The sequence below is a fragment of the Pinus tabuliformis genome, chromosome 7 (assembly GCF_031772625.1).
Source record: "Pinus tabuliformis cultivar Carrire ecotype Pingquan chromosome 7, CPIR1, whole genome shotgun sequence".
Classification (NCBI taxonomy): domain Eukaryota; kingdom Viridiplantae; phylum Streptophyta; class Pinopsida; order Pinales; family Pinaceae; genus Pinus; species Pinus tabuliformis.
Window position 1 is genome coordinate 2,024,632,400 of NC_142293.1, and position 12,076 is coordinate 2,024,644,475.

Consider the following 12,076-nt stretch of genomic DNA (forward strand, 5'->3'; position numbering starts at 1 on the left):
CCATGGACCTAGTTTAATACGGACATCTGTGCATGGCTTGGAAATAACAAAGAAACTCTGAATCTTTAAAGCTGATATCCATAACCAGTTTAAGATTGACTTCCCAGACATGTTATATTCACCCCTTAATCACTAGAGCTTTGTAATTAGAAATTCTAATAACATATTCATCTAGCTGCTATTCCAAAAACATCCATCCTTTATGCACCATTCAAGAGATTTCTTCCAGAAACAGAGATTATTTTGAAATAAAATATACCATAGATAACCGTAAAGCTGATAAGTTTCCCTTAATAGCATCGAAAGTTTGAAAGAAAAACAGATTCCGGAACACAACCAGACAGATAGCAAAAACTAACCTGGAGAGAAGCGCAGAGAAGCCGAAAGCGGAGTGCAAAACCCGTGGAAAAAAGCACGGCCAGAGAGAAAACCAAGTGCCAAGCCGCCACAATAATAGAGGTCCCAAGTAAGACTAACAGAGCAAGGAGAGTCTGAGATTCTAAGATGGAATAAACTTGAGACGCATAAACTCACAGAAAGAGGATTGCAGAGAAGAGACTCCACTTGAGAAGAGAGTCCCCCCAGGAAAAACAAGCGAAATGACCGAGAATGGACGCGGTGAACATGCAGAGTTCCTTTGGGTCAGGTGTCTTTGTCTAAAAGGAATGAGGATTTTCGACGCTAGGCTGGCAATAAGGAGTCATAGCAAGATAGGTAACATGCATTGGCTGAAAAACGCACCTGCGAAGCGCTGATAGGTTCTTACCGATAGTCTCGATCTCTGGTTGGTTGATATTTCGCACCCCGCTTCACGACCGCCACGCTCCCCCTATATAATTAATTTCAAGTAATACTTACAAATACATAATTCCTATTTTTTCATCTTCATTCTTATAATTTTAATGATGAAAAAAAAACATTTTTTTTTTCTAAACATAATTAAATTAAAATAGCATTTTAATTCTAAAATATCACCCTACATTATATTTAGTTGGTTACAAATTCTCCTTCCTCAAAACACAGAAAAGAGTAAAACTCTCTCTTACTGATTACAATAAATATATGGTTACAAATTCTCCTTCCTCAAAACACAGAAAAGAGTAAAACTCTCTCTTACTGATTACAATAAAATATTTATTGGAAAAACTAAGTTTGGTAGCCATTTGATAAAAAATAACTTTTGTTTTTAAAGAAAATATTAAATTGGTAAATTATGTTTTTCTGAAGTGTAATTTTGAATTTTCAAATAAATTTTAAAAATAATTTAAAATGTTAATCACAGATTTTACATCAAATTAAAATAAAAACCTGAAAAATTAAAATCTATAAACTAGTTTATCTTCACATAATAATGTAATTATACTCATGTACACAATACGGGTTTGAAATTAACGCATACAACAATACAATAACACATCCACAACCTAAAATTTGAGTACCAAAACTATACCAACAATCATAAAAATTCAAGGATTTTAAAAGAAAGTCTTAAAAAGTTTGCGGAAAAACAATAAGAGGAATGAGATTAAAATAGTTAATTATAAATGGATTTCTTTAATTTATAAATGTTGTTGTCGTTTTGTTTTTGTTTATGTTGTTGTCGTTTTGTTTTTGTTTTTTTTGTTTTTTTAAACTTTGCAAAAGAATTTTAATTAATGAAAAAGAACTTATATGGAGTTTATAAAACTGGCTTGAAAGCGGGCGTTTTTATGGAGACACCAAAAACCAATTTGTAAAGATATATAGCTAAATATAGTAACACAAACAAAAGTATCACCCAATTTAGAACAAGTTTTTGGATTTATTTTTCTTCCTTTTTTTTTTTTGGTTACTTTCACCCATCCATTTGGCAAAGGAGTAACCAAGGCTTGCCGAAGAATTTCCTGACAAGCTGTTACTACATCTTTATCAGAGTCTGAGGAAGATGATTTGTGGGCTCGCTTTACTGCTCCCAACAAAACAATATCAATGTTTGTTTCTTTTTAAACTGTTAGAATTTTATTCTCCTTACTCTCCTCATAAGGAATTTGAAAATATGAAGTCTCGGCCTCATCCGAGGAGAGCATGTCATCATCTGATTGACTGTCCTCCTGGTTTGAAGAAGATGAGTCCTCTTCCTCCAGAGGGGGCGGGTTGCATGGTTTCCAAGCCTTAGATTTAGACTTATGTTTTAGTGTATTTTGAGCACAATATTTTGTAGGTGTTTGGTTGAATGGCAAAGGTGACAATGAAAAATTGTTTTCTCATAGTCCAGGAGTTGGATGCAGTCGAAATCACCTACTTTCAGGTTGATTTTGTCAGGCAACCTTTACTAATGTCGAGTTCTACTCAGATCCTACCATAAGTATAAACTTTAATTTGGCCTCGCGTAGGATCTGTGGCTAGGAAGCAACCTAGGGTGTTTCTGATGCTTGTAAACACTGAATCATTCCATAGATGAGTCAACAAGTTTGGAAGCCATACCCAAATGGGAAGCTTTGTGATTGTTGTCGTAGAGGGGTCAAAGTCAAGGAACTAAGGGGTCATGAATAGCCCCACATTTCCCAAAAACCATGGTCCCTTGGATAGAGTACTCTGATAATCTTCATGATGGACAAACACAACTATGAAGAAACCCTTAGAACATAAGAGAACCCTACAAGATTCGATCCATTTAGAGTGGATCGATTGATAAAGATCCGATGTGCGAGGCAACAACCCATTGAAGCAATAGATTAGGTCGTTCTCTGCCATTAGCTCATGAAGATCTTCCAGATTTGGATGGGAAATGTTAACAAAGGGAATATCCTCATATTTGTCCACTATAAATGGACGAGGAACAACCTGGCAAGGGGCCACTTTTCCTGAAGGTTGAGGGTGAGTCAAAGGAGGAACAACACCCTGAGGAGCCTGACTATGAACTACGTCTTTGTATGAGAAAGCCTGGGAGGAGGAGGGCTTCCCTAAGGTACCCCCTCGCAAATGAAGAGTCATGAACACAGTGGCATCCTTGCAAATATTATAATCAGAAATGGGATGAGGATCTTCTAATTACTTACCTTCAAAAAGAAGGCATTGAACCCCTTGGGGAAACCCTGATTTGAGCTCCAACGAGAGTTTGAGGTCCTTTATTAGATCCGTAGATCGCACCCAAAGAAGCAGAGAGTGTCTTGATAGCATCTTGACTGAGATCTGGAAGGGTTTGAGGCCTATAGGTTGTGCAAGAACATCCTCTAGATATTTTTTATTATTCTCCACTACAAAAGGCCCAAAGGCTTCCCCTGAGAGCTCCTTGAACCAACAAGAGTCGTTGTCTTCAATCCAAGCCGACGAAGGAGAGGCCATAGAAGGAAGAACTATAGAAGGAGGGGCTTTACGACACGAGAGGTCGTCACACCTGAGAGGGGAACAACCTTTGGGGGTGCATCTCTGAGAAGAGGGTTGTTGTCTCTGATAGGGAAGAAAGACCAGAAAACAGAGGTTGTGAGGGTTTCAGGCCTGAAAGAAAACACCATCCAGTGCAAAGGTTTAAAATACCATTAAAAAATGAAAATTAACCTTTTCAAAAAAAATGTTTTAATTTATAAATGTTTTCATAATTATTGTTTAGAGTTTTATTTTAATAGTAGTTATATCTTTTTATTTTTAATTAAATTGATTAATTAAAAAAAACTATATATAATGTTGATGATGATAATTAAAGTCCACAAAGGCCAATATGGTCTCTCTGACCTTAATAAGGGAAGAGATTAACTCAGATTATTTAACATTTATATTCTATGTTTGAAAAAAAGGGAGAGAAGTGTTCTCAGATCACCATAGTTATGCACTTAACAAGTCAAGAAAGTCAATAGTGTGGCAAATATTTTGAAATTTAAAATAAATGTGAGTAAAAATTAGATGATCCAAAAGAAATACTTCTCATCTTCAACCCTCTTAATATCTAATAGGTGACATTATTTTATCCCATAACATTTTGAGAATTGACCAACACCTAATTTCACTTTGAAACTCATGAAATTAATAAGAAAACATAAATTATCACAAAACATTTATAAATTCAAAATCTCATTATAATAAATCAAAAATAAATATGTATCCTTGAAAATATTGTTTTATATATATATATATAATTTAAAATACAATTATTAATTAATTAATTTATATGATTTTCTATTTTTAATTTTCACAATGCAAAATTAACAGTATTTTGAAGTTCGGGCTAAAATATTTTCTAAAAAATGGGAAGAAGAGAATTATTATTATCGATGAAGCGCACGTGAACATCTCCATCATTGAAGTTTTGTATTTCTCCTCTTTCATCGATGATGAACCACCTATATCTCTATCAATCTTCCTCCATTTTTTTGGGGAAAGTAGCAGATGTTGCCATTACCAACTGGCCAACAATGGGGGCCTAACCACATGCCACAAAACTCCATACGAAACCACTATATTTTAGTCGAGTTCGTTGAAAAATTCGATATATAAAATATTTGATACTTTATCTACGGAGGCAACAATTTCGTTGCTTGGTGGCATTTGTTGAAAAATTCCATATATAAAATCTTTGAGGCGCTGAGTTCCCTGGAAAGTTATGGAAATTCCAGTCATAGTTAGAAAAAATCTGATAATGATTTTTGTAAATCCAAGTTATAGTTGTTAAACTTCAAAATTTTAAGTGCTTTAGATGTTTTTGATGGTGCTAAATTCATTTCCACCATCAAAACACGATTCAAACACTGCCTTTACAAGATTTCTTGAATTTTTTTACCGGGATTCTGGCCACTTTTGATCGTCAGGGCAATTCCTCCTCCTGGTTAGACGACTCCTTGCAATTCCTCTGCCCGCTTAAACGAATCCTTTATTTACTGAGGCAACAATTTTACATTTAAACCTATTAAGGGTAGTTTCAACTGTGATTTTATGAAATATTTGATACAAATTATTTTTAAGTTGTAATGAAGATTGATTTTCTTTTTAAGGTTAAAAGTATTTTTTTTTTTAAATAATGTTTTATATTAATTAATTTAATTAAAAATTCTTATATGCAGGATAAAATGAAATAGGTTAGTAATTCAAAATTCAAAATAATGACCGAAGTGAAAGTTTTTTATCCTTTATATCACATACCAACCAGTATTGTGAGTGGTTAAGTCTCATTATTTTAAGTTTTAACAGACCAGTTATTGTAAGTGGTTAAGTCTCATTATTTTAAGTTCTAACTTTTTCATTGTAAGTGGTTAAGTCTAGTCATTTTAAGTTTTGACTTTTTTCACATGAATCTTATTTTATTATTTTAAGTGATTATTTTTATTTTATTTTTTGGGTTTTGAAATGCATTTTTCATATATATATATAATCATTTAAAAAAAAATAAAAAAAATTAGAAGTTTCAGTTAAATTTATTAAAAAATTTGAAGATATTTTTAAATCAATATTGTAATTAAATAAGAGAATATCATTAAATATCAGAGGTTTTTTGTCAATGTAATTATAATTAGCAAAACTAAGTAAATGTGGTTGATTTAAGCTCATCAGAATTGTTTTCTCTTAAAATTACATCATGTCAATATTTATTTGATAATTTCATAATTGTATTAAGTAATGTGAGAAGATAAACATAATTTTGGAGCTATAAGATGGCTAATATTTAAAATACAATTCATTAATATAAAGGAGAAAATGAAAATATGTCAATATCTTTCATTCAACAAAAATTACCTTTTGTTTTTAGTTAAAATATTGGCAACAATTATTTTGAATTTATAAAATTACAAATATTTGGTATTTGTTTTCCACATCTTAGAAAGTTAAATCCATTTTTCATTAAATACGACAATTTTATCAATTTAAATTTGAGATTTCAACTAAGATTACTTAACAAGATTCATGAAAAAAGTTAAAATTTTAAAATATTGAACCTTATTCTATAATAATTATGAAAACATTAAGGTTGGAGGGCAGTACAAAATGTTTAAGTTTTATTTAATTGATTGGTAAAGTTGAGTTTCACTTTAAACTCTCCTCCATTGAAGGGATTTTGGCATCCTCATTAGGGGGATACTTGCACAACTCCTACCAAAATGTTTCTTATGGAGACGCTGACACTGGGTGGCGTGGTCCTTCTACAACACCTCATCAATTTGCTCTTGGGAATCACCAACAAACTCATCAAGCACATCAAGAAAACTCTCTAATCCTAGGCATGACCTAGAAAAACAAAGGGGAAAATTGTTGTCTCCACAAGGCGGCTCAAAATCCAAGATATGAGGTGAAGTATGATAAAATTGCCAACTACATCCAACATATGCAAAATTGTGCATTGATCTACAAATTTATTGGAATATGACCAATGGAAAAGGATCTGATCTCTTCAAATAAGCATAAGTGGCAGCCAAAGAGACACCATGAACTTCATTTGGGAGAGAAGGGCTTCATTACAGTAGTTTTTCCAAATCTGGAAGATCGTACAAGAGTCTTTGAGAAGAATGGGCTTCACTCTATTAAAAATGTGGGTCTCTTAATATGACATAGACCACATAACCACAAATTCCTACAACCTAGGGAAAAGAAGAGATCTACATAAATTTGAATGTCTAATTTTAGACCCCTAGATATAACCCTGATAAGGAGATATTTTTCTTAGCCCCAATATGGCTTCAACTTAATGCATTGCCAATTGAATACTGACAAGAGGAGATCCTAGAAGATATTTCCAATGTAATTGGTTATTTTGTAAAAGTTTCAAAGATTACCAAAATTAGGCAATATACTACATATGTTGGAATATGCATTTACATGAATATATCTCAACCTTTTCTAGAATCAATTGAACTCTCTTTCCAAGATGAGGACATAGTGCAAGACATCGATTATAAGCATGTCCCCTCCATATGTTGGTGATGCCATGAATATAGCCAATTGTTTTAGGATTGTCCTCTAGTAAACCCTCAAGATCAACCTAAAGCTTTGCAATCCACATTGTTTGGCCAATATGGATTTCAAAAACCGAACAATTGTAGAAGAAAACAAAAAAACCCTTGGCTTCAAACTCCAAGGAGCCCATTTAGTACAAAAATAGGTATGAAGCACTTGTAAACATGGAGATCCCGCAAGAGGATCCAGAAAACAACATGGAGATTCCAGAGATTAAAGAAAACCTAAGCATGAAATTCAACCAAAACGAGGTAAAACCTAGAAAATACTAATGAAAAACCAATGGACAAAGAAGAAGAAATGGCAATTGTAGTGTAGGAAACTGACACACTAGTAAATATGGTAGAACCTAAGGATTCATATTCAAATGAACATGAATTATCAACTATGTTGCAAGAATTTCCGAACCAAGACCACAAAACAGTCTCAGATCCACGAATGCATCTATTCGTCAATATTTTCTCAAGGTTAAAAATCTTGTTGAGGAATTGAGCCATAGAAAACATGACCCTAAAACGCCCCCCTTCATGCACAAAGCTCCCCAAGGCTTGTTTGAGATGAGAAGAAGCACTAGAGGAAATCAAGACAAGAGTTAATATAGAAAGTGGGAACATTTTTAGCCATCTCGGGTAAGGCCCATTTGATCTCAGATGTTTTCTCCCCCACCGCTTGCCCCCCATTCCAAATGAAAGTCATATCTTGGACTATATGAGGTCTCAATTGTATAGGGAAGTAGAGACTACTAAGGAATCTAATTAAAAAGGAGAAATTGAGCATAGTAATTCTTTAGGAAACTAAGTGCTCATGTGAAAAAATAAAATCCCTTTCCTCTAAGTGCTAGAAAGGGAGCCAAGTAGTATCTGTTGATGCCAATGGACATGTAAGAGGATTAACCATGATTTGGAATCCAATGGAAATAGTTTTTTCATACTAGCTCGTTGCGCCAAGAATATTGGCAAGTCAATTTTATCCCTTAGGCTCTAAAGAAACTGGTTGCCTTATTGTAATCTATGGGCCTCATCTCCCAACAAAGAAGGCCCATTTTCTCAACAATATTCACCAAATCAATAAATTGTATCAAGAATAAATTTTCATTATTAATGAGGATTTCAATATGGTTACATCCCTCGAAGATAAAAAGGTGGCTTGAGAATATTGGACATTGATTCACATATCTTTAGGGACACTATCAAGGAAATGCATAACACCGATGTTAAAACAATCAATGGTATATATACCTAGAATAATTGTAGAGGAGGTAAGAACCAAATTCCATGTTGCTTAGATAGATTTCTGGTTTAAGAGACCTTGCTAAAAAAAAAAAAAAAATGGAGGTGACTATTCTTCCTAATGTAGGCTCAGATCATTGATTGATTTCCCTCAAGATGGATCTCAAATCATCCCTTCAATTTTGAGAGATTTTGGCTCTCTAACCCCACCTTCATTGAGAAAGCTAAGTAATGGTTGCAAGAGCTAGAGGCTCCAAGTTCCTCCCCCATGTACAAATTTTAATAGAGACTCAAACTCCTTAAAATGCACATTAAAAAACTGGAATCATGAAGAGTTTAGAAATATTTTGAGAATAAACTCCACTTACAAGCATGGATTGAAATGGTGTAACAAAAAATAATTCTTGAAGGCCAATTAGATACTTTGGTGCAACAAGAGGGAGAAATCCTAACAAAATTGGAAGATATGAGGAAGTAGGAGCAAATATTGTGGAAGCAGAAGTCGAGAAACACCTGACTCAAAGAAGGGGAGAAAAACACTAAGTTCTTCCATAAATCCATGCTACAGCATCACCACCACAATAGAATATTCTCCCTCGTGAATTCAGCTAGGTAAAGGCTAATGTATCGCATGGGTTTGGAAAAAGAGCTCACTAGTTTCTACAACCATCTCCTAATTGTCTTCTAACAATCAAGAAATTTATCGTTTATATTCTTCATCTAGTCACAGAGGATCAAAATGCAGTCCTCATGAGATAGATAAATAGTGAAGAGGTGGAAGAAGCAGTTGTGAATCTACCCAAAAATAAAGCTCTAGGGGTTGATGGATTTTACTTTATACTTTTCCAATCTTGCTAGTATTTTTAGGGTGAAGAAATTATGGATTTGTTAGAAGAGTCAAGGTTAACCCACTCAATACTCTTGGAACTGGACACAAATTTCTTTACTCTAGTTCCTAAAACAACCTAAGCAACTGATCTAAATGGGTTCAAAACCATTGTGTTTTTCAATTTTATTTATAAGATTCTCCCAAAATAATTGCCAATAGGCTCAAGGACTTGCTCCCCTCATTTATTTCCACAAAGCAGTTTAGCTATGTGGAAGGTAGAAAATTCTTGATGGTATTGTGGTAGCCCACAAGCTAATTCACTCCATGAAAAAATTCAAAAAGGCAAGTATGGTTATCAAACTTGATTTCTCAAAAGTTATTGATAAGTTAAATTGGTCTTTCCTTTTTCATGTGTTAAAAGATTTCAGTTTTTATGAAGAATGGACAGATTGGATTGCCTCTTTATTCTCTTCCCCATTCTTCTCCATCTTGATCAATGGTTTCCCTTCTTCCACCTTCAACTCATCAAGAAGCATAATTAAATGTGATCCTCTTTCTCCTTTCCTTTTTGTTTTAGCTTTAGAAGCTTGGTTTGGGTTGCTATATGTGAGCAGCCATGCTCCATGGAAATTTAAAAGGAATTTAATATAAGAACTCCATTGATCCTATTACACATCAACTATTTGTTGATGATACAATGTTAATGGAAATCCCTACAATTCGAGGGGGATAAGTGATCAAGAAAATTCTAGATGATTTCGTGTTATCCTTAGGAACCTTAGTAAACCCTTCCAAATCCAAAATTGTTTCCTTTAATACTCACCCTAGAATTGAATCACACCTTGTTTGAATCATAGGCTTTCAACGTTCCCCCCTTTCAGAGATCTACCTTGGATCTCCTCTGATTGATAACTCTCTAAAAATTGTTCATTGGTAGGATCTTATTGATAAAAATGCCACAAAGCTCATAACTAGACATTCAAAACCCTCAATATTGCTAGAAGGCTATTCCTCCTTAAATATACCATGCAAGCTCTCATGATTTATCAGATTTTTATTCTGGTAGCACCCAAGGGTGTCCTTCATACCATTTGCAACATATAATGCTCCTTCCTTTAGTGAGAAGCGACTCAAGAATGTAAATGGGCCTTGGTAGCATGGGACAAAATCTACTTACCAAAATAGAGATGAGGCCTTGGTTTTAGAGATCTAGAGTTGCTTAGTAACATTATGGGCACCAAAATCTAGAGTAGATGGCTCAAAAATGGCATTGATCTATGGAAAACCATTTAGAATGGAAAATAAGGTCGAGGACTAAGCCTAGTTTCAAAGCTTCAAAGAAGGAACATCACTCTAGGATCTGTAATATGGAATTTAGTGAACAATAAAAAGTCACTAATACAACATCATTACTTTTAGGAAATGAGAAATGGTGGTGTTGCCAAGTTCTGGGATGAGTCGTGGTAGTAAATTCAAAAACTAGCTTTATAGGAACAATACATTCAATTAGTAGAGTTTATGAAAAATAAAGGCCTCACTCAGGTTTCCCAATATTTGAAACCTCGGGAAGGAATCTCCACCTGCCGTCGCATGGAAAACCAAAGAGGATTGGGATTTTGACTTTCCCCAAAATAAATGGTCTCTTCTTGAAGAAATTGTTGACCAAAGGAAAATTCCAATTTAGAATGGAGAAGATAAGTTAAGATGGGCCATAAACTAGCTAGGAATTTTTTGATTAAAGAAGCTTACTCCCTAGACTCTACTTCCAATCAATTCCCTAGAGGAAAAATATAGTATAGCATTTGGAAACACAAATTGTGGATGAAGATGGTGCATTTCCTTTGGATGCTAGCATGAAAAATAATTCTTACATGGGATCACATACAAAGAATGGGATATGAAGGCCCATATTATTTCTATATGTGCAAGAACCATCAAGAGATGGTGGATCGCCTTCTCAACAACTTCTTTTTTGTAGAGGTGCAATGAACCAAGCCTGTGACAACCTTCAAGCAAATTGATTGTTTTTGCTCTAACATTTTGGAAACACTATCTTCTTGGAATTATTCTACTTTCAAAAATCCCATCCTAAATAGAGCATGGGCTCTTTCCCTAGGCTTCATTTTTTGGTCTCTATGGAAAGAAAGAAAGAAATGTATCTTCAAAATAACCCATATGGACGTAGACGTTGTATGGATGAAAGCACTTGGAAATATAAGAGAAACCACATTTTAGATTCATTAGACAATGGAGGTTTGGTATGTCCCCCCTGAAGAATCCCATATCTCACAGAACCTCTCACTTCTCCCTCCTTCTTCCTTCCCCTTGAGTCCCCACCCGCTGACTAGTTCATTATCCCCATCATCTTGGTTCTTTCCTTCGCCAGGTTTCATCAAGTGTAACTTTGATGGGGCTTGAAAATGGAACCATATATTCTCTGGTTATGGTGTCATCTTCAAAGATCACAGGGGGAATCCACTCTGTGTAATAGTAGGATCAATGAGAATCAATAGTAATAACAAAACATAACTTTTTTCACTTGAAATGAGGATCTAAATAACATAATATATATTATTTAGCAAATTACATGTGGAAGGGGATTCTCAAATTGTAATATCAATTCTCAAGAAAATTTTAAATGAATCTACATTAGATAAAATATCATCCAACTAGCATCTGAAAAAATTCCTTCTTAGAGTTGCTATGCGACTATTGCATATATATGTTACTATTCCCTCTCACATCCAACTAATGGGAAACAAAGTATTCGATTGATTGGCCAATATTGATTGCTTGGGTAATATTTGTTGCTTTAGCTTCAATATTTCAATTTCCTCTTCTTGGAGTATGGTTCTTATCACTCCTCTATTAGAAGAATGCAGAGCCCTTTATTTCCTAAGATCTGGAGTAGACTTTTTTCCTTAACAAAGCAATCTATTATTGGGTGTGGAGTTTGATTATCTTCCTGATTCGAAGGTCTTGTTTCAGTTGGATGTATACCCCAGGAAGACTATACACCCCTCCACGTGGGGTGGGGGGGGGGGGGGGGGAACTTGTCCCCCCTGCGGCGGTCCGGGGGGCCTATCCCCCCTAGCTGGGG